A 19,971-nucleotide genomic window follows, 5' to 3' on the forward strand; every position below is an offset into this window, starting at 1 on the left:
GAGTCTCCAGTGCCAGTGCATTGTGACTGTAGTCTAATGGTTGCTTGACAGACTTTTCACAATAAAATTCTAACAATTAATATCAGTAAAAAAGTTTGTTTTTTTTGTAATTGTGCTGTGATTGTATTAGATGATGACATGATCATAAAGCTTTTTTTTTTTTTTTTACAATTACAGTATGACTAGTTTATCTGCATACCTGGTATTGTATGTATTTCACACACTATTTTTTTTATATACATACAATTTCTTATACACATACTTTATTATTTGTAAGGCATATATGCATGCCTCGCAGGCTTAGAGGGTTTTCTTTTAAGAGCAGTACTGAGCTATGCAGACGTATTCTATTATTATCAGTCTCATGCCTGCGGAGTTTGCGAAGAATTCTGTCACAAAAGCCCCACAGGGCGTCTTTCTAATTGGTTTAAATATACACGTGTGGTGAAAAGCAGGTTCGCCTGCTCAGTACAGCGAATGAGGCATCCTCGCAGCCGGCGAGAACGAACCAATTAGCATCCTGGGTGGGCTAGGAGATGAAACGTGATCGATTTGATTTTGAAAACGCAATTAGCCAACCGGTGCAAAGTACAACCACTTCATTATCTACGGCATCGTGCTGACAACGATAAAACGAATCACCCCCAGACTGTTTGGTCTATGAAGCATGCAGCAACAGGCAAACAATATGCCTTATTAGCCATGCTCGCCTTATCACGAGATGCAAAGAGAGATTAGAAATAATCAATCAACATCATAAAAAAAAAAAACGAAATCCAAACATGTATGCTTTTTTTTTTTTTTACCCCCCAAACACACACACACACAAAGCATGGTGGTCTGTTTATTAGGGTAAATATTCATCTCTGGAACATTGTCTTCTGCACCGAAGGTTATGCATGTGAACATTTTGTATTGTTTTCACTGTGGATTTTGTGCAAAAACAAGCAAATTACGCCGCCACGCTGCTCCTGCACGCACAAACAGCAGGTAGACACTTACATAAGATCTGTCTCGTGTCTTTATTAGATACAAGCGCATTAACAAGTTGAGATAAATCAACACAATTTGCCCTGCTGGGCTACTCTTACAAAGCATGCAGCATGAAACACACACACACACACACATACAAACATCTCCAGCCCTTAAGGTTCTATCTTCTTTTCACCCTTCTCACAGACAGGAAGAAACACACAGTTCGGCTGCTACTCACATTGTTTTTTTTCCCCACTCAAGCTCCCTGACTCCTTCATTTCTTTACATCGATTTTTCTGTCCACGCTATCTTTTCTTTCACTTTTGCACTTCCTTTTCCCTCTCACCTTGCCTTCTACTACCTCTCTGTCTATCTTTGTTCTTCTCTATTTTAGTGAAATAACATCGTAGCTCACCGGCTTGAAAAGAAGAAAAGGAAAGAAAAGGGAAACAACCAGCTAGCTTTGTGGAACGCAATAAATGGGATGCATGTAGTATTGAGGACATGTAACGTGTATATTCGTGTGGGTCATACAATATCACCTTGCACCTCCATGTACTTGAGTCTGCATGTTCATCCTGTGCTTGGTGGGTTTTCTCTGGGTACTCGGGTTTTCTCCCACAGTTCAAAGATACAAAGATTTGGCTGAAGTTGAACTAAAGTTTTTGTAGTTATTTTTATTTTTAATAACTTGGCTAAAGGTGGGAAATCTGTAGATCTAGGATTTATTAAACCTTTATGTAAGGACTGTTGTAAATGAAGTTCCCCAAATATCAACAGTTTACATAATAATCCATAAAAGGACATGCTTCTGGATTTATTAAGGCTATGGATCACCTGTATGATTGTATCACTGTCCACGTCATTCACGAAGGAAACACGGATGGATTTTTAAACAGCACATGTAAGCCCATGGTTACAATTAGTTTTTATTGTTATTGTTTGTTTAAAAGAAAGCAGTGTGTTACTATTTTGCTCTGGTGCAAACTGGATGGTTCGGTTGTATAGTAGGTCATGTTTTGGGATTCCCCTCAATGTGTGATTTTTTTCTCCAATTTTTGTTTGTATTTTCTTTTACAGTAACTATAATTAGAGGTGTATGCTATTTGTTAGTACCAGAATGCACCTATGATGGGTGCATGTGTGCATGCCCATGGTTATCGCAGGACTTGTAACATCTACATAAGTTTTTGGTACAGTACGTACTGTATGACAACTTAGACCACTTTTGCATGACATACGGCACTGATAAATGGATCGTCAAGCACGTACAGAAGAAATTTATGTAAATTTCTAATATTCTTTTACTTGGAAAAAAAAGGCAGAGCTTTGTTCTGTAATACTGTTAATGTTAACATAATGCTTGTCTGTAAATAATACATATTTTAAGGGATATAAAATAAAGACTTTTTTAAATATAAAAGAAATACAGTACAGTTCATGAAAAAACATAAGAAGCATAATGGACTAATGGTTACATTTTAGTTGCTATTAGGAAAAAAACAGACTACAATAAGCAGATTAGTGCCATGTTGGACTGCATTTCTTTAGCAGAGATTATCTGGCAATAACTACATTATTATTTAATTTTATTCTATTTTTTTTAAAAGTACAGTTTAGTCATAGTGATCCAACATCACTGTACCGATAATAAAAATAAAAAAAATCAGTCCACATATTTTTATCGGTTTTAAACGCCCTAATTGCTTCAATTAGTGCTATAAAGAATGGTGAAGGTACAGATAGCCTAATTAAGAGTTCTGCACTTCTGGTTTCTGTACTCATTAACTATAATTTCCCGCCATTAAACAAAAGCTTAAATGGTCCAGTCCCATTTCTTACAATCCAGAGACGTGCACTTATCAAGTCACTCCGCTTAAACGCAGACATCCAAATACCAAACAAACAGAAACAGCTAAATGATTTTATCCCTAAGAGATAAAACAAGAGCAAACCACTCAGTTGTGGCTACTAAATGTGAATCGATGATGCATCATTACACCCAAAACATCATTCAATTAACAGAATCAATGAATTGACTAAATAAACTAATTAAATACCAAATCGTACAGAAGAGGAAACATTCAAGCTGCGAGCGGGTGTGCGTCAGACTGAGTTTATCACGGGTATCATGGGTAAGAATGTTGTTAGGCACGACACGAAGCAATATTTTCAAGCGTGCTTGATATTCTGGGTAATAAATCTTGTAGCTTGAGCACCTCTTTGACAAGTAGCAAGAACAGCGATGAGAAACTGGCAACGAAAGAGGAGAGGAAATTTATCTGCGTTCACACGCAACAGATCCCTGAATCCAGCTTATCATCCATCCATCTATCCATCCATCTACAAATTATTTGGCGTGTCGAACACAAATGGTTAGTGCGAACAGTGTTATGAAGGAATACAAATGCAATCCCTGGTGGCAACCAAAGGAAAAAAAAAATGGCAAGGTTGCTTTTCTATACCTCCGATATCCCCCCCCCCACCCCCCCATCATATTCTTTGCATCAATCTTTTATTCCTTTACATTGTTCTCTTACTTATCTTTTTGGGTTTTTATGTTACTAAAGAAAGGACATGCTCTTATTTGTGAAAAATCAGGTATTGTATATCTGTTCAGGATGACATGGTGTGTGTGGCAGCATGGTATTTCTGTCATGTTGGAAATTGTGTGTTAATGTAAATGGTTTTACTGGTTTCAAACCTGATGCATTTGTATAGGATTTTAATATATATTTTACATACCCACAATACCATATCATGATGATGAATTAAAATAACTGTTAAAAAACATGATGAACTTGTTGGTGTCTTGTATTCAATGTAACTGCAAAGAGAATTACTCCCTCCCTGCCCCGCCCCGCTCCGCCCCGCCCCGTCCCAGGCCCCCTCCCCGTCCCCCTCCCAGCCTCCTCCCTCTTACCCAGTCAAACATGCACTGTTTGTCTACCTGACTGTTTCCACCTGTTCTGGGTTTTGTCCTGATTAATCTTCTGTACCATGGTAGTCTAGCAAGGTATTATCACGTATTCACGTCATTAGGTCAAAGCCTTAATTTCCTATTGCCTTAGTATTTGTTTTTCTCAAGAAATCTCCTGTTTATTATTTAAGCATTAAAAATGATTTTACTTAGCATCTCAAGAGTTATCATGATATTAGCATTGCGATCCGGTTGTAGATTTTGTATTTAATATGCTCATACGTAATATGTTAATATGTTAACATAATATGTTTCATACGTGTTTTTTCTTTTCTAGCTTGCCAGTGAAGGCAGAAGAAGGGAATTTTGTGGATTTTTTTATTTTTTTGGATTTATTACCTCCTTCGAGACCATTGTGGGCGAGATCCCGCGGTTCCTGAAATAAAACAAGATACTGTTGGATTTATTAAAGCCAAGGATCAACTCTCTGATTGTGTCGTTTAAAGGTAAAGAGAGATGGATTTTGTTTTAAAAGTAAACAACACTTTTTGAGCTTGTTTTATTTAACCTGAGTTAATGGCGGTTTTTTAGGTGTTTGATAATACCTGTGTGTCACTGTTTTGTCTTTGTGTTCTGTGAGGTACATTTTGAATTGTTTGGTGGTTAAGTAGAGTACCTCAGGACACCTATGAGGTGCACAGTTATAGCTGTCTTATTTACTCATCGTCTATACAGTACCACTTATCCGGTGTACAAGGTCACAGGGGGTCTGGAGCCTCTCCCAGGAGACTTAGAGCTTGAGGCGAATGCCAATCTATAGCAGGGCACACATGCATACTGTACACAGGCTCATTTACACACTACGGGCAATTTGGGGAAACCCATTAGCCTAGTCGGTCTGTCTTTAGAAAGCAGAAATCCTGGAGAAGAACTTGCAAACAGACCTGATGTGGGATGCGAACCCAGGCCCTGGAGGTGCAAGAAAACTAGGCCATTATCTTGGCACGGTTATTGCAGGACTTGTATTCGTCTTGCCATGTATTAACAAGAATTCACTTAATTTCTTAATGTCTTACATCTTTGTGTAAAATTTTGTGCTTTTTAACAGTCATCTGTTTTCCAAGTTTTACAAATGTGGCCCACAACATATGTGATATCTTACTGTACAGTAATCCTCGTGCACATAACCTATTCATGATATCACTAAGTTCACTTTTTAGGGCAGGGTGTCCATCTCTGCACAAATATGGCTAAAACTATGCAATTCTCAAATTAATTCTATTCAAGTGAAAGTTTTCTGGCAAATTTCTGTACATGATCTTCAGGAAGCGATCAAGCAGACATAGATTCAGCGAGTGACACCAGAGTACTGCAGACATCTTTTTGACTCCATGCCCAGCTGGATCCAGCTGGTTTTGAAGAAGAAAAGACTTTATACTAAATATTAATTGTTGAAAGCAATTTCGTTGCATAAAGGCAAATTTTTTTTCTATCATCCTGATTTCTATTTTTTTTTTTAAATAATGACAAAGTCATTAAAACATTAAATTTCACTTTTGTCTCAATACTTTTGTATATCTGTACGTGGACAACTGTTCATAGCCGGCATGCTTGATTGTTTTTTACTTGTCCTTTGATGTTACTCGTCCTTTGATTTATTCTGGAAAACAATTTCTCATCTTTATTGAAGTGAATAACATTTAAAATGTCCTCCAGTCCGTTTATAAAGTGAAGCAACGTAAACAATGATGTTGCTTCTTCTGCAGACTTTGATCTTTAAAGCATAGAGTAGTGCTCATACCTGATATGGCCAAAGTGCATATGGAGATCCTCAAAGATCATATTTCTAACGAACAATTACATCAACAGTCGGCATACTAATACCTCTGTTTGGGTTTGCAGAATGGTTGCATTTTCTGCATTTTTACACGTCACACAGGCTTCCGGTCTCAAAAGACGACCCGTTTTCCATTCCTACTCCACCCGTAGGTTTTGCCATCATTAGGACTGTTATATTTATTCTGCTTTTTGGGGCATATCTTTACAATTTGTTTCTGATCATTAGCGCCTTAATAAGCCTTTTTCCATTTGATTTAATTTTTGCCCCCCTTTTGATCATATTCTGACCCAGATATTATGCTGTTATTTTGATTCTGATTGCACGCTGTCTTGTTCCCTGCCACATTTTGTCCCCTGCTGCCTGCACTGATGTTAATTCACAGCTAATGACACCGTGCATGTATTATGCCTCCTACATGATACATTTACGTTATAGGAAGTAGTCTAGAAGAAAGCTAATTGTTCAGGAAGCCTTCATGTGGCAATTGACTATGGTAATGTAATGTCTATAGCTAATTAGAGATGGGTCCCACTCCATTTAAATTAATTATAGGATTCTCTTTTTACATTTATCATTTTGAGCTTCTATATGAAACTGAATAGCTTAAGACAAAGTCGGTACATGTTATTATTTATTTACAAGATCTCTTATAGACGGGACCTTTATTGGATATTATTGTTATTGCTTGTATACAGTAATTTATGTATACAAAATATATATTTGCTATAGATTTTTATTGTTATGCTCGTTTTCTGTGATGCATTTGACATTACTCGCGCTCTGCCACTGCTGGAAAAAAACAATGCATTAAAAATTAGGACTATAAACACAGTTTTTAAGCAAGGCAGTCAATCAGGCTTGAAATAACAGCACCCTGTGTGATTGCTTTACCAATCGCTTTCATGGTCTGCACCCAGTTGGCTTTCTAAAACCTCCTCTCTCCTGCAGCGGTGTGCCAGTTGGTTGCCATGCACGCGTGTGTTTTGCCCACTTCTATCCAATCACCCCTTGGAAATGTCACAGCAGGATGTCATCAATTAGTATTGAAATCAACTCCTTCCTATCCTCTTCAGGGAAAAGGTAGCCAGGGGTGGTACAACTTTTATGCTTATTTAAACCTCACTATGCAAACAAGCAGCAGGTGACCACCTCAAGCTCCTCTGGAAATTGGTGTCAGCTGTGAGTTTCTCAACACAGGATTGTGTCTGCAACCCTGAAACCACCTTGATGCCTTCTCAGGTTTTTAAGCACAGTGTGAGGTAAGGTAAGTAATACTGCACACTTGAACAGTATTTTTTTTTCTCCCTCACACCTCAGGGAGGAATATCACAACTTTGATGACCAGAAAGGGTATATGTGCTAAGCCTGTGTTGCCTATGCACTGGTGACTTGGTTTTGTCTACTTGGTCAAAGAAAAGCAACATACAGTACATGGCCACTGGATCCGACCGATTTATAATTAAAAGTACGTCTCAAAGTATGCGGCTTTCAAGTGTCACTCTAGACTCCCACTGCTCTGAAGAATCAAGTCACTGTGTATACATGTGCCGAGTTAGTCTATAGAGATACCCAACCCTTGATGGAATCACAAGGAAAGTTTCAAGGGGAGGAAAAGAAATGAAGTGAATGTCTAGGGGATGTAAATGGAGCTTTGGTGTAAGTTTCTTGAATTCCTTGCTGCTGGAGGTCTCGGGTCAAATGCTGTTAAAAGCATCAGCAGATCACGCTGAATGTTTCATTAAAATGTCTTTTTAGTTTATTCATGTTAAAGCCTGGCATCGGTCTCTCAGTGGTAGGCTTCTCACCTGACATGCAAAGTGTGCCGGTTCAATAATTTCTTGCCAAGGCTCCAGTCCCGGTAAAAAAATAAATAAATAAAATAAAAAAAAATTACATGGAGTTACATGGAGACTTTCATAATAATAAAAAATAATAATGTGCAGATTGCATGATCCCCTGCGGCAACATGACATTGATTCTGTGACAAATAAAGATCTGGCAGTGTGTGAGCACTGCTATAGCAATAATCGAAAAAAGCCACCAACAGAAGGGTGATGGCAAATAATTACATAAAACCTGTGCACCGAATACACTATCAAACAAAAACAAAACAAACAAAAGCACGTACTGTATTACCTTGTTGATGCGAACTTTCTTTTTTGAGATATTTGTTTATAATATAATATAATATAATATAATATAATATAATATAATATAATTATATATATATATATATATATATATAATATTATCATTTTTAATTTTTTTTTTGCATTACAGTTATTGACAATCTAAGCAGAACATAGAAATTAAATCACAGGTTATCCAAAATGGAGAACGTGCTATCACATAGCCAGTTACAGAACTTTTCGGGACAGGTTCTCATCCCAAAAGACCCGTTGTAGTTGCGGTGTACAATCCTAGAAAGACAAATCTCTGGAGTTTTTCCTTCCTTTATTTAAATCAAGCGTGCCTGAATGAAATTAGCACCTTTAAATTAACCAAGTTCTCCTAAATCAGTAAGTTTATTCTCTGTTGCTCATTACAGGAAAAGCACAAATTTGTCCAGCGCTCCTTAAATAAAACCAGCCCCCAAATGTTTCCCTTTAATTGAAACCTCAAGAGGTAAACACACCAGGCAAATATGATTAAGTCAATAAGGGAGGTGATTCTTCCCCTATTTTTATGCACACTGTATGTAAAGTTGGCACAGTGTTCATAATAACTAAATAATGAAAATACATAATAGTGAAAAGAAGAAAAACAGTTTCACAAATAGATATTAAGATAGATAGATAGATAGATAGATAGATAGATAGATAGATAGTATTGGGCAAAATGACAAACTTTTAAATGGTCACAGCAGACAATTATTCAGCTTGGCACAGGTTTTACACCGGGCATGACCTTCCTGTTCTACTCAGGCCTGGGACTGGCATTAGGAATGCCCTGTGTCCTGGGATTTTTGGCATTGGCTAGGAATCAAACTCGAGCTAGGAAGAAACGTACCCTGAGCCACCATTGCCCCTCTTATTATTATTTTTTTATGAGTAAAAAATATAATTTTTTATTTCACTCAACCTTTTTTTTTTTATTGTAGATCTGTAAAAGCAGGAAATGGTTTAAAAGCCATAAATAAGTTTGGGATGATTGGGGTCCCTTTTTTATTTTTATCAAAGATGACAACTGTAGCTACAGACACAGCCATTCTCAGCAGGAAATAGGTCGCACTAGATTCACCTGCTGGCTTTTCGTGTTTCCTGCAGTTTTCTTTCTCCACTCCCTTTCTCCTTCGCACACAAGGAATCTCACTGGACAGGTTTTATGTGGCAGTGAGACCTGTTATGCAGAATCACTTGGTGTGCATGGACAATTTTCTCCATTCATTGGAATTGCTCTGATTGGCACACAGGAGTGTAGGACATTAATTGTTTCCTTTTCTGGCAGACATGAAAATGTGGACCACCAGAAGGCTGAATTGACTTTCTATTGATAATGGGGGCAAATGCTGTGCAGCTCCTTTATACTTCTTAAAGTCATTCAGGTTAGGCATTTCAGAAACATACCCTGGTATTAGCTAACCCTAAAACGTAGTCAGGTCTTTTAAATGTCAGACATTCACGAGAGAGAGAGAGAGCGAGAGAGAGAGAGAAAGAGAGAGAGAGAGACTCACACATCTGATCTCATATGGCGCAGTGTTCACAGGCCCTGAATGTCTACAAAACTCCATACTCACCCACAGTTTTAGACGCCATCGTTATCGTGGGTGCAGTTCCATTAGATTCCATTCTCATTGAGTCGGGGCCTCAGAAGCATGTGAGGGAAATGTCCGTAAGAAAGATTGAAGGGGACAGCTGAGAAAGAGAGAGGGAGTGGATGATTAGAGATGATATGGAGCCTGTTGAGGGAGAATCTGAAGGGAGGAGGGAAGGATTGCTTTACTTGGATCTCAAATCACAATGGACTCAGAGGGAGGAAATGGCTGAAGGCTTGTGTTAGACTTTTTTCTGTTCCAAGAGCAATAACTTGCATCTGTTATTTTCTAATGCCATAAAAACTTATCTTTATGTCGATAACTTTCTCCCTGCAATCTAAGTTTAAAATGGATCTAGCTCGGACTGAATGTTTATATAGTACTTCCAGATTTGCTTTTGCTAAACATCTGTTTAGGTATGAAAGGAGTCTGAGAATTTAAACCCGCTTACAGTTATCAGCTCCCTAACTTTATTAACGCATAACACAATTTCCATTCAAATCCGAGGATTAAAAAACGCACTTTTCTTATGCACCCATTGCAAAATAGCTTTCACCCAAAAGATGCCACAAAATCAAAAAAGTTTTTTTTCTTTATGCTGTAAAGTTCCACATGAAGCTCTTAATGTTAGTGCCAATTAATCCAAGAGTTATAAAAATTCAATAACTCGAAAACATCATCAGAAAGGAATACAAAAAAAAACCCGAAATGGACCTAATCCGCTCTTCCTGGCCTTTATTTTGGTCACCGTTCTGACAGGTAATAAATGCTAGAAGAAGAGAAAATGGAACCGAGAGACTGCTTTAGTGCCTTATCACACTCGTTTCACTTTTGTTATTCGCTTTACTCAAAAGCCTTTAAGGTTCTTACCTGTTACCTGTTTGACTTCATCAGAGCGTTCACTTCTGTAAAAGAACTCAATCACACATATCTACATATTTACTAGTGAACTGTGAAATTGCCTGGTGAGCAAATGCACCAAAGTTTTTTATTCTGTTTTAATTCTCCATTTGTTAAGTCTGTCAGGTAGAAATCTACTTTTATTCACTCAGCTGTTAAATACTTGAGAATGAAAACTGGGTCCAAAACTGCTTTTTTTTCTCACACTTTTCATATTCTAAAGAAGGCAGCACAAAGGCTTTGTGGTTTGTACTGTCGGCTCGCACCTTCAGGATACGGGTTCGATTTCCACCTCGGGTTTGAATGTTTTTGAATGTACTTGGTGGGTTTCCTCTGGGTACTCAGGTTTCCTCCCAAAGTCCAAAGACATGCAGATTAAGCTAGTTGGCATTCTCAGATTGCCCATAATGTGTGTGTGTGTGTGCCCTGCAATGGATTGGCAACCTATCCAGGGTGTACCCCACCTCCCCTCCTGGGATAGGCTCCAGGTCCCCGCGACCCTGTATACAGAATAAAGTGGCATAGATGATGAGTAAGTAAGTAATATTCTAAAGATACTGTATGTACGTGAATGTAAGTGCTTACGGGTAAATGGACATATGGACTAAAACTAATAATAATAATAATGACAGGATTAAGAGTTTTCTTTACTGCCCTAATTTAGTTCAATTCAATTTTATTTGTATAGTGTTTTAACAATGATAGTTATTGCAAAGTAGCTTTATATATATATATATATATATATATATATATATATATATATATATAAAAAAGTAATATGAATTAGAACTTAAAAATTATCAGTTTGTTCCTTGGGGCGACGGTGGCAAAGAAAAACTCCAAGTCATGAGGAAGGACCCTAGAGAGAAACCAGACTCTGCATGGAACCCATCGCCATTTGGGTGTGTCCATAATTCAATCGCGGCTATATCTGTGTGCTACTGTATAATGTTCAATGCTCAGTTATATAACAGGAAAGTTAATAGAAAGTAGCCTTTCACTGATAGAGGCTTGGGTCCAAAAAAAAAGGCCAACAATTTCCTGTCAGTCCTAAATCTGGTTCAATATTAGAGAATGTGAATATGCTGCCCTGCAATAGCATTATCCGGTTAGCATTGGTGGCAAAACCATTCAAAGATGATTCATTTCCCTCAACAACAGGTGGTATGTTCTGAGTCATCATCTTGCTACAGTGTGAACTCCCATCCACTGTTACTGTTATTGTTTAAACATAATGGTTGGACCTGAGGGCTTGAAACATGTTGTTGACCCATCCCTCAGGTGCCACTTCACACACACACACACACACTTACAGTACATCATCAATGAAGACTAGCGAGTCAGTTCCCCAGCAGGACTCTTAAGTCAGGGTACTAACATGCCGCGGATCATGCGTTAGATCATGAGCTGTTCTATTTCTTTTCCGTATGTTCCTCATTTCTGTCCTCTGAGACTGAAGTACCTTCAGCTCCTCTCTATCCACAGACCTGTAGCGTTCCTTTCTTGTGATCCTACTTCAGAGAAATAACATGCTTCAGATTTCTGATTTGAACTGGCTCTCCATGTTTCCTTTCTGCTCTTAAATATAATAGGAGGCTCATTAAACGTATAAAAAGAAAATCAAGGACAACCACGGTCACCAAACGCCTTGCCCTTGCTCACTTTAAAGCTACTCGTGTGAATTGACTTGTTGATGAAACATGTTTAAATCTTTATGGTTTAGCCTAAAACAAGGTTTTACTTGTCACACAACTTTGAAGCTTATAAAGCTTATAAACCTTTTTCTTGTTGTTGAGGATTTTATTAGTGCCGTAATCTGTATTTGTGGTGTCTTTTCTGTCAGAGATAAAACATTTGTACACCAAATGTTAACAATGAAAAGACATCCATGTCTGAATCAGCTTACATTTCTAGACACCTCATATCTCTCCTAAGGCTTTAATTACTCCAAAGTATTTTATTTATTATTTTTTGTGGTTATTTGTTTCGAAAAGATATCAGTTTTGATATATTACATAATTTAGTTGTTTTCCAAGTTTCCCCATGATGCATTGCTTGAGAGGTGATTGCAACAGCTGCAAGATTTTACAGCTGTAGACCATTTGTTAACTCTCTCCCTAAAAGAATAATAATTGTTGCCCTCGAAAGTCTATATATATATATATATATATATATATATATATAAATATAATTTCTCTTTAAAATCATAGAGGGGTCTACAATTTTCAGCATAGGTGCATTTCCACTGTAAAAGACTCTAATCTAAAAAGAGGAATTCGGAAAATCACATTGTGTGATTTTTTTTTTTTTTTTTAACAGTTTATTTGTGTCAAATAAGTATTTGGTCACTTGCGTATCAGCCAAATTTCTGACCCTCAAACACCAGTTATTTTGCTATTCAGCTACACTCTGCTCATGGTTCTAAGTTAGTAGCACCTGTTTGAGGTCGTTAGCCGTCATAAAGACACCTGTGCACCCCACAATCACCCCACAAATTCTAAGTAGATACATGGGGTATCAATGATGCTAAGAATGGTGAAGAATCAGCCCAGAACTACACGGGAGGAGCTGGTCAATGCCGTGAAGAGAGCTGGGACCATCGTTTCCAAGGCTACTATCAGTAATACACTAAGACGTCATGGTTTAAAATCTTGCATCGCACAGAAGCTTCCCCTGCTTGAGTCAGCCCATCTCCAGGCCCGTTTGAAGTTTGCCAGGGGCCATTTAGATGCATGCATGCATTGTGACATATTGGGCAAAAACCTCTTCCTCTCAGTCAGGTCATTAAAGATGGGTCGTGGCTGGGTCTTCCAACATGACAATGACCCAAAGCACACAGCCAGGAAAACCAAGGAGTGGCTTTATAAGAAGCATATGGACTATTTAAAAGCAAAATAACTGAAATCAGATTATGAGGTCAGAAATCTGTCTGATATACACACACTACCATTCTTTGTTATTGTTTACTATTTTTTCTACTTTCTACAACAATACTGAGAATTTTAAAAGTATGAAATAACACACATGGAATTAGGTAATTATGTAAAAACAACAACAACATCAACAACAGTCTGTTGTTATTTTAAGACATGGAGGTCAGCAATCCTGGGATAGTAATTGCGAGAACAGTCTTGTCGAAAGTGCGTTTGCAAAACCGATCAAGCCCCATGATGAAACCTTCCCAGGGAAGCAAGACCAAAACTTACAAAGGAAAAAGTTTATTTAGAGTTACCTGATTTACAAATTAGGGGCCAGGGGTAGCTCAGTGGTTAAGGCATTGGACTACGGTTCGGAAGATCTCAGGTTTAAACCTCACAACCACCAAGTTGCCACTGTTGGGCCCTTGAGCAAGGCCCTTAACCCTCAACTTGCTCAGATGTGTAATGAGATAAAAATGTAAATCGGTCTGGATTAGAGCGTCTGCCAAATGCCCAAATGTAAATGTAAATCACCAATTAACAAACAGCACCTCAGATTAGAGCCATTATGAAGGCTTTACAGAGCATAAGTAACAGATATATCTAAACATTAACTGTTCAAAGCAGATTATTGAATATTTTGGACACCTTCACTCACTCGCTCATCTTAACAATACCACTTTATCCTGTACAGTATTCAGGGTTGTGGGGACCTGGAGCCTATCCCAGGATGCTAAGGGCATGAGGCAGGATACAACCTGGACAGGGTGCCAATCCATCGCAGGGCACACACACATTCACACACTACGGGCAATTTGGGAACGCCAATTAGCCTAAACTATATATCTTTGGACTGTGGATATCTTGGGACCCTGCAGTAGCGTATGAGTGTAAATGACTATACCAGCCAAGGTGACTCGGAGCCCACTGCAGAAAGTGGAACTCTTGATGCATGAAAATCGGTGGACTGTTTGTCACCAGCTTGTGGAAAAGACTCATCAGTCAATCATTCACCAGCACCACTTGCACATTACAGGAACTTGGCTGCGAGTTGCCATATTCCTCGAACAGTCCTGACCTTTCTTCTAGCCATTTCCACTTGTTTGGGCCATTAAGGGAGTTCCTGAGAGGCCAGAGTTTTAGACATAAAGCAGGTAGTCTGATAATGGCTCCAGTGTTCTGAGAACATTTTGTTCCTTGATGGTATCCAAGCACTAGTGAAACACTAGGATAAGTGCAGTATTGTAGCAGGGGATTATATAGTTTTTACTCTCATGAATGCGTTTTGTTATTTTGCACAATCAAAAGTCCTGCCTCGACTTGAACAATCGTACATAAATACACTACGCTGTTAGACTTAAGGTTGCTTTCAGTGCTTCTTATCTAATAGAAAATGAAGCCGCCCTGTTGTGTGTGTGTCATTAGATCAGTTTGACGCCCTGGAAAAAAAGAAAGCAAGACAACACCTAGGAATCTTAGCAATGAGACGGGAAATACTTTTACATTGTGCAGTTGTATAGATAAAACAATGGACATGGTTATGCTACAGTAAGTCTCATCCCAGCCTGGTCGGTAGTCTATTAAAAATTCCTTTTCAGTCCTGACCACTCAGTTTTTTCGTTGTTTTGTTTCGGGAAATATTACTTTGCAATAAACAAACAAAACAGTAACTGACTTCAATTGAAACTCTGACATCATACCGATGAAACTTCTTTCCAATCAAACAGCTTTAAACGGCTGCTCTGCCTGCCTGAAGACATTTAGACCCCTCCAGCAGACACTGCCAGATTATAAAGCAATAAAGACTCATGGCAGGACACAAGTGCTAGCAGTTGTGAGCTAAACAACTGTTTTTTTGCATCCAGTTTCACCCACAATACCACTCTATAGGCAAACTTTTTTTTTTTTTTTTGCAAACCCTAAGGCATAAAATCTATTTGGACTTTCAGTTCCTCTCCAAATTTTCATTTTATCTTCACGCTTGGACAGAAAAGCTCGAGGCGTGTACATTTTAAAATAAAATCTCCAGAGAAAACACATTAACAGATGTCAGTGGTTGAGCAGTATATTTACTGGGGGGGGAAATACACAATTGCCTTTTGACATCAATGACTCATGGCATGATTAGAAAGACTACCATGTATTTGGTAACGCTACAGCTGGAAAGAAAGTATGCTTAGCTAAAACAACAAATACGAAAAGTCTTATACGACTTACCAACTTTGTCTGTGGTGCCTTGCAACAAGTTGTCTGGCTGCGTATACAATCTCGTCCTCCTCCTCCTCCTCCTGCACAGGAAATGCTTCCTTAGAAGGCTGAGCACATAAGGAAGTGACTTTTCCTATCTGAGCGAGGAATAAGCCGGGCTGTAAAGCTGCCTGTTCTAATCCTGATACTCGATGAACAACTTCAACCGGTGTGTGCCGAGGTCTGATCAGCTGCATGTGAACTTTTGTGCTTTTTTTTTTTTTTTTGTCCTTTTCTGTTTCCTCCTCCACCCCTGAATTATTCCCTTATGAACCATCTGTGCTGCTTTTGACCCTCCCCCTGGCCGTGTAAATAACCCACAGCTGTTGTCAGTACAGGGTCTGGGAAAAAAAAAAAAAAAGTGGTGCAGGGTGGAGAGGAACAGGAAGAGGAGAGAGTAAGAGAGGGAGAGAGAGAGAGAGGGATATGGAGAGAAACACACTCTGTTTACGTTTATGCTCAAATATTGGGTTCGAATCGTCTAGCAAGTATGATGTGTAACGTGTCCTTTGGGAGCATTCTGCTATTTAAAGATGAAAAGTTTGCGCTGGAATGTCTCATGCCACAAGGCTTACGACGTACTCTTCTAACAAGATAAAATTCGAGTTAAGAATGTCACAAAACTTCTTTTTATACTGCCTTTAATGTTACGTCACTGCTCCAGCTTAATGCAGACACTGTACTTGACTTCCCTTTGTTTTATTACTACTATCTTAAATTAGTTTTATATACTGTAACGTCTAGTAGGACGCTGCGAACCTACTTTCATTGCACTTATGCAATCACAATAAAGACATACTGTATCCTAGCATTAACTTGAAAATTGCCTTATGTAACTATATTGCAGCTCAATATATGAATAATATGTAATCTCAGACTTTAGACACTATTTTAATATGCATTATAGAGAATATCACCATTTTTGACAGGCTTACAAATGTTTCCCTTACTTCGCACACTTCACACACATATACAGTACATTTAGAAAGTACACACTGAGGCACGAATGCCTCCAGCAGGAAACAAAAAGGAGAAAAATGAAAACTCCAACACCCGAGAGCCTGATTTAAATAAAAAAAAAAAGAAGCACATTTCAATTCAACGTATAATTACATTAAGTGAGGCATAATTAACTCAGGTAGGCTTATAAATCCAATGTTTTATTGTTTGTTTACAGAATTATAGAAATCTGAATGTAAATACATTATGAACCCAATAATCATTAGTTCATGTTTGTGTAATGCACAATCACTGTGGCTTAATTAAATACAGCACACTGTAAAAAAAAAAAAAAAAAAACTTAAATAGCTCATTGTGTAATTGCTCCAGGAATGAATTCTACATACCGTTTGAGAATTATAGATCTTTTGCATGACACCACAAAAAGTCGATGGTGGAAACACAGGTTGCCGACATTGGGGTACTACGTATTTTTTGTTGTTAATTACATTCAAGGTGTTTTTCCGAGCCTTGAAAGATTACCTGATGACCTACAGGATTACCTGATGCTTCGCCACACAAATAAAAGAGTAACCTAGCAATCAATAGCTTCTGTCCTGCTGATGGTTTTTATATGAGGTGATATCAAAAAGCCTTCGAGATTTGCACGCCACAAATCCGGTCATTCGGACACCTTAAAACCTGGCAGTAGAAGTCGTTATAGAAGTAGAAGTCTTCATGCACAATGCCGTGAATGTCAGCAAAAAGATGATGAGCATGCAATTTGTTGAACAGAGGACCTGCCTCGCCATTTCTGGTGGTGGAGATGACGGGCTCTTCCACTGTGAACACTGTTGCTTCATCTCCCAAAATCTTACATTTAGGCATTTGGCAGACGCTCTTATTCAAAGCGACTTACATTTTTATCTCATTACACATCTGAGCAGTTGAAGGTTAAGGGCCGTGCTCAAGGGCCCAACAGTGGCAACTTGGTGGTTGTGGGGTTCAAACCTGGGATCTTCCAAACCATAGTCCAATGCCTTAACCACTGAGCTACCCCTGGCCTTTCTTCATGCTTGAAGCGCACGTGCCACCCCAAACACCTTAAACGACTCATTGTAGCGTCATTCTATATGGTCTAGTGGGCAGGATTTCTAGTTCTGGCGCATGCTTTGCAAGTATGAGGCCCTGGATTCAATTCCCAGCATATCCAAGAAACTTCTTCACAGGCTAGTTGTGGCTCTGGGGGTTAAGACTTTAAGATACTAATCGGATGGTTGGCGGTTCAAGCCCCGCTCCACCAGGTTGCCATTGTTGAGCCCTCAAGAAAAGCCTATAACTCTATTTGTATCATGGCTGACCCTGGGATATGCAAGTAAAGACTTGACACTTTGTGAGTGACAAAAAAGGCTTAATTAACTTGCTAAATCATTTTAATCATCACCAGTTTTTGCCCAGTTCCATGCAAAATTTCACATTCAATCTTTGTTTCAACTTGCTGTCCATGCCAAAATAGCAGATGTGGAAACACACATTTAGTACCAGTTGCACAGCTCCCAAAAACTAGCCTCAAAACTTTTGAATACCACTTTTTAATGTTCTGCATTATGTTGTGATGGACTACGGAATTTAATCAAAAGAGAAAAAGCCTTGTGAAAATAGACGAAGAAGGTAGCAATAATACTACCTTACAGAACTGATTCTTCTTGGATTTGGTGCCACTTGCTATACTTACAGTAGCATTAGCCCACTCAGTGCTTCTGTTGCAAATTAGATGATGCTACAGGATATGCTGTGCTTTATGCTTCGTGGAATGAAATGCAGGTGACGTTAGCTTATACTGACATTTCAAGCTTTCTAATTAATAGCTAACTACCTTTTGCTGTGTTGAATTCAAATAATGTACAATGGGAAGCTAATGCGCTATTGGGGGTGCAGTAGAATCCCTTGTTCCACACATCAAGTAGCGCTCTTATTCAGGGTTGATGTTGTGATGTCACAAGAAAAAGGTCTATAGTACTGTATATCATGTGCAAACACAAGCTACAAAAGTTGATGTTTCAGACTATGAAATTATCACCAATATATGGAAATAGATGAAATGCCTGAGTGAGAGAATCCCAACGTAATTTTTTTTGAAATTCGCATTATCCTTCAGCAGTCAGCAGTGCTCTGGGATACAGACGCCATGTTGATTGACTGTGATGTAAGTAAAGCTCGCCTACTTTCAATGGGAATGGCTTTTTAATTGCTGCCATTTTCCTCTTTAGAAAAGACGGCGTGACTCGTGGCTGCTGGAGACTGCAGATGCTTTGCAAACTGTTTCTTCCTCCTTAAGCTGCTTGGCACAGGCCAGATGTCATCCCAACGTCCTCCATCAATTACTCTAAAAACAACAACGGCAATAAAAAAAAAGGGCCCGTTCTCTTGGGGAAGGAAATGTCTGTTCTGTCACCTCCTTAATGAACCCATCTATCAGCATTGTAATTCAAACAAAAAGATGATTTACTCAGACTTCTGAAGTGAATGATAATGTTGCAATTGGTTTTTTATTGTTTTGTTTTTTTTGTTGTTTTTCTTCACCTCGAAGTTGGACTAGTTTCGACCGGAATCGGAGACTGTGTAATCCTCCAACTGATATTATGATATGAACATTTTGTTTCCTCACCCTTTAGCATGACTTGATTTCCTTCCCCATCCAAACACGGCATTATTTCCTCTCTTTTTTCACTGGAACACTCATGAGACATGGGGATGTCTCTTGGCTTTCCAGAGCTGCTCGTTCTCATCCATTAGCAAGACAGTTGTTTACTATAATTACAGAAAACACAAGCCTGCGCTCGCCCGGGAAGGTAGGTCCGTGCTGGCTTCCTCGGAGAAGACTGCACACTTGCATGGAAATCGATGGCAAGGGAAATTGTGCCAACAAATTCCATTAACACCTATCTCTGCTACAAGATGCTAATTATTTTTTAACGGAGCGAGCTCCAATTTAAACCACAGCACTTTTTTTCCCCTCTTTTTGAGCGGGCGTAGGTAATGACTCACATCTGTTTGGTGTTGATCGTATGCGAAAGCTACCTTAGATAGATCCGTCATCTGAATTACATGCATTTTCAGGTCTGTTTCCCCTAAAAGAGATCGTTAATATTTCCAGTAGAACTATTCCTATTGGGGAAGTTTATATCAATGTGTGGAGCTGATCACTGAAAAGGAAATACCGCAAGGGAACTGGGAATCTTTTAAGATTAAGCTGAAGATGAATTCGCACACACACATTTATGACTGTAGCTAATTTAATTACCGCCACAACTTCATGGATCATTTTTGAAGGACCCCAGATACAATTTTAAAAATAACTTAATTGTACTTGTAGCTCTTTAAGTAGGTTTTAGACGCAGATGCCAATCCATCATGAGGCCTCGACTGTTGGCTGCTTTGAAAGTGGACAAATGCGTATTCTCAAAAATATACTGAA

At 38.6% G+C, this 19,971-nt stretch overlaps 1 long non-coding RNA gene across 1 annotated transcript in view; it reads right to left on the reverse strand.

The window, feature by feature from the left end:
• LOC128524672 (uncharacterized) overlaps positions 1-15,784 on the reverse strand; it is a 30,785-nt gene extending 15,001 nt beyond the window's left edge. Inside the window, exons 1-2 of the long non-coding RNA XR_008360560.1 lie at positions 15,525-15,784; positions 9,472-9,589 (exon numbers count right to left, since the gene is read on the reverse strand). This is a non-coding gene — a long non-coding RNA (uncharacterized LOC128524672). The remainder of the gene's footprint in view (positions 1-9,471; positions 9,590-15,524) is intronic.
• Between the last annotated feature and the right edge of the window lie 4,187 nt (positions 15,785-19,971).

Source organism: Clarias gariepinus, chromosome 5 (assembly GCF_024256425.1).
Source record: "Clarias gariepinus isolate MV-2021 ecotype Netherlands chromosome 5, CGAR_prim_01v2, whole genome shotgun sequence".
NCBI lineage: Eukaryota > Metazoa > Chordata > Actinopteri > Siluriformes > Clariidae > Clarias > Clarias gariepinus.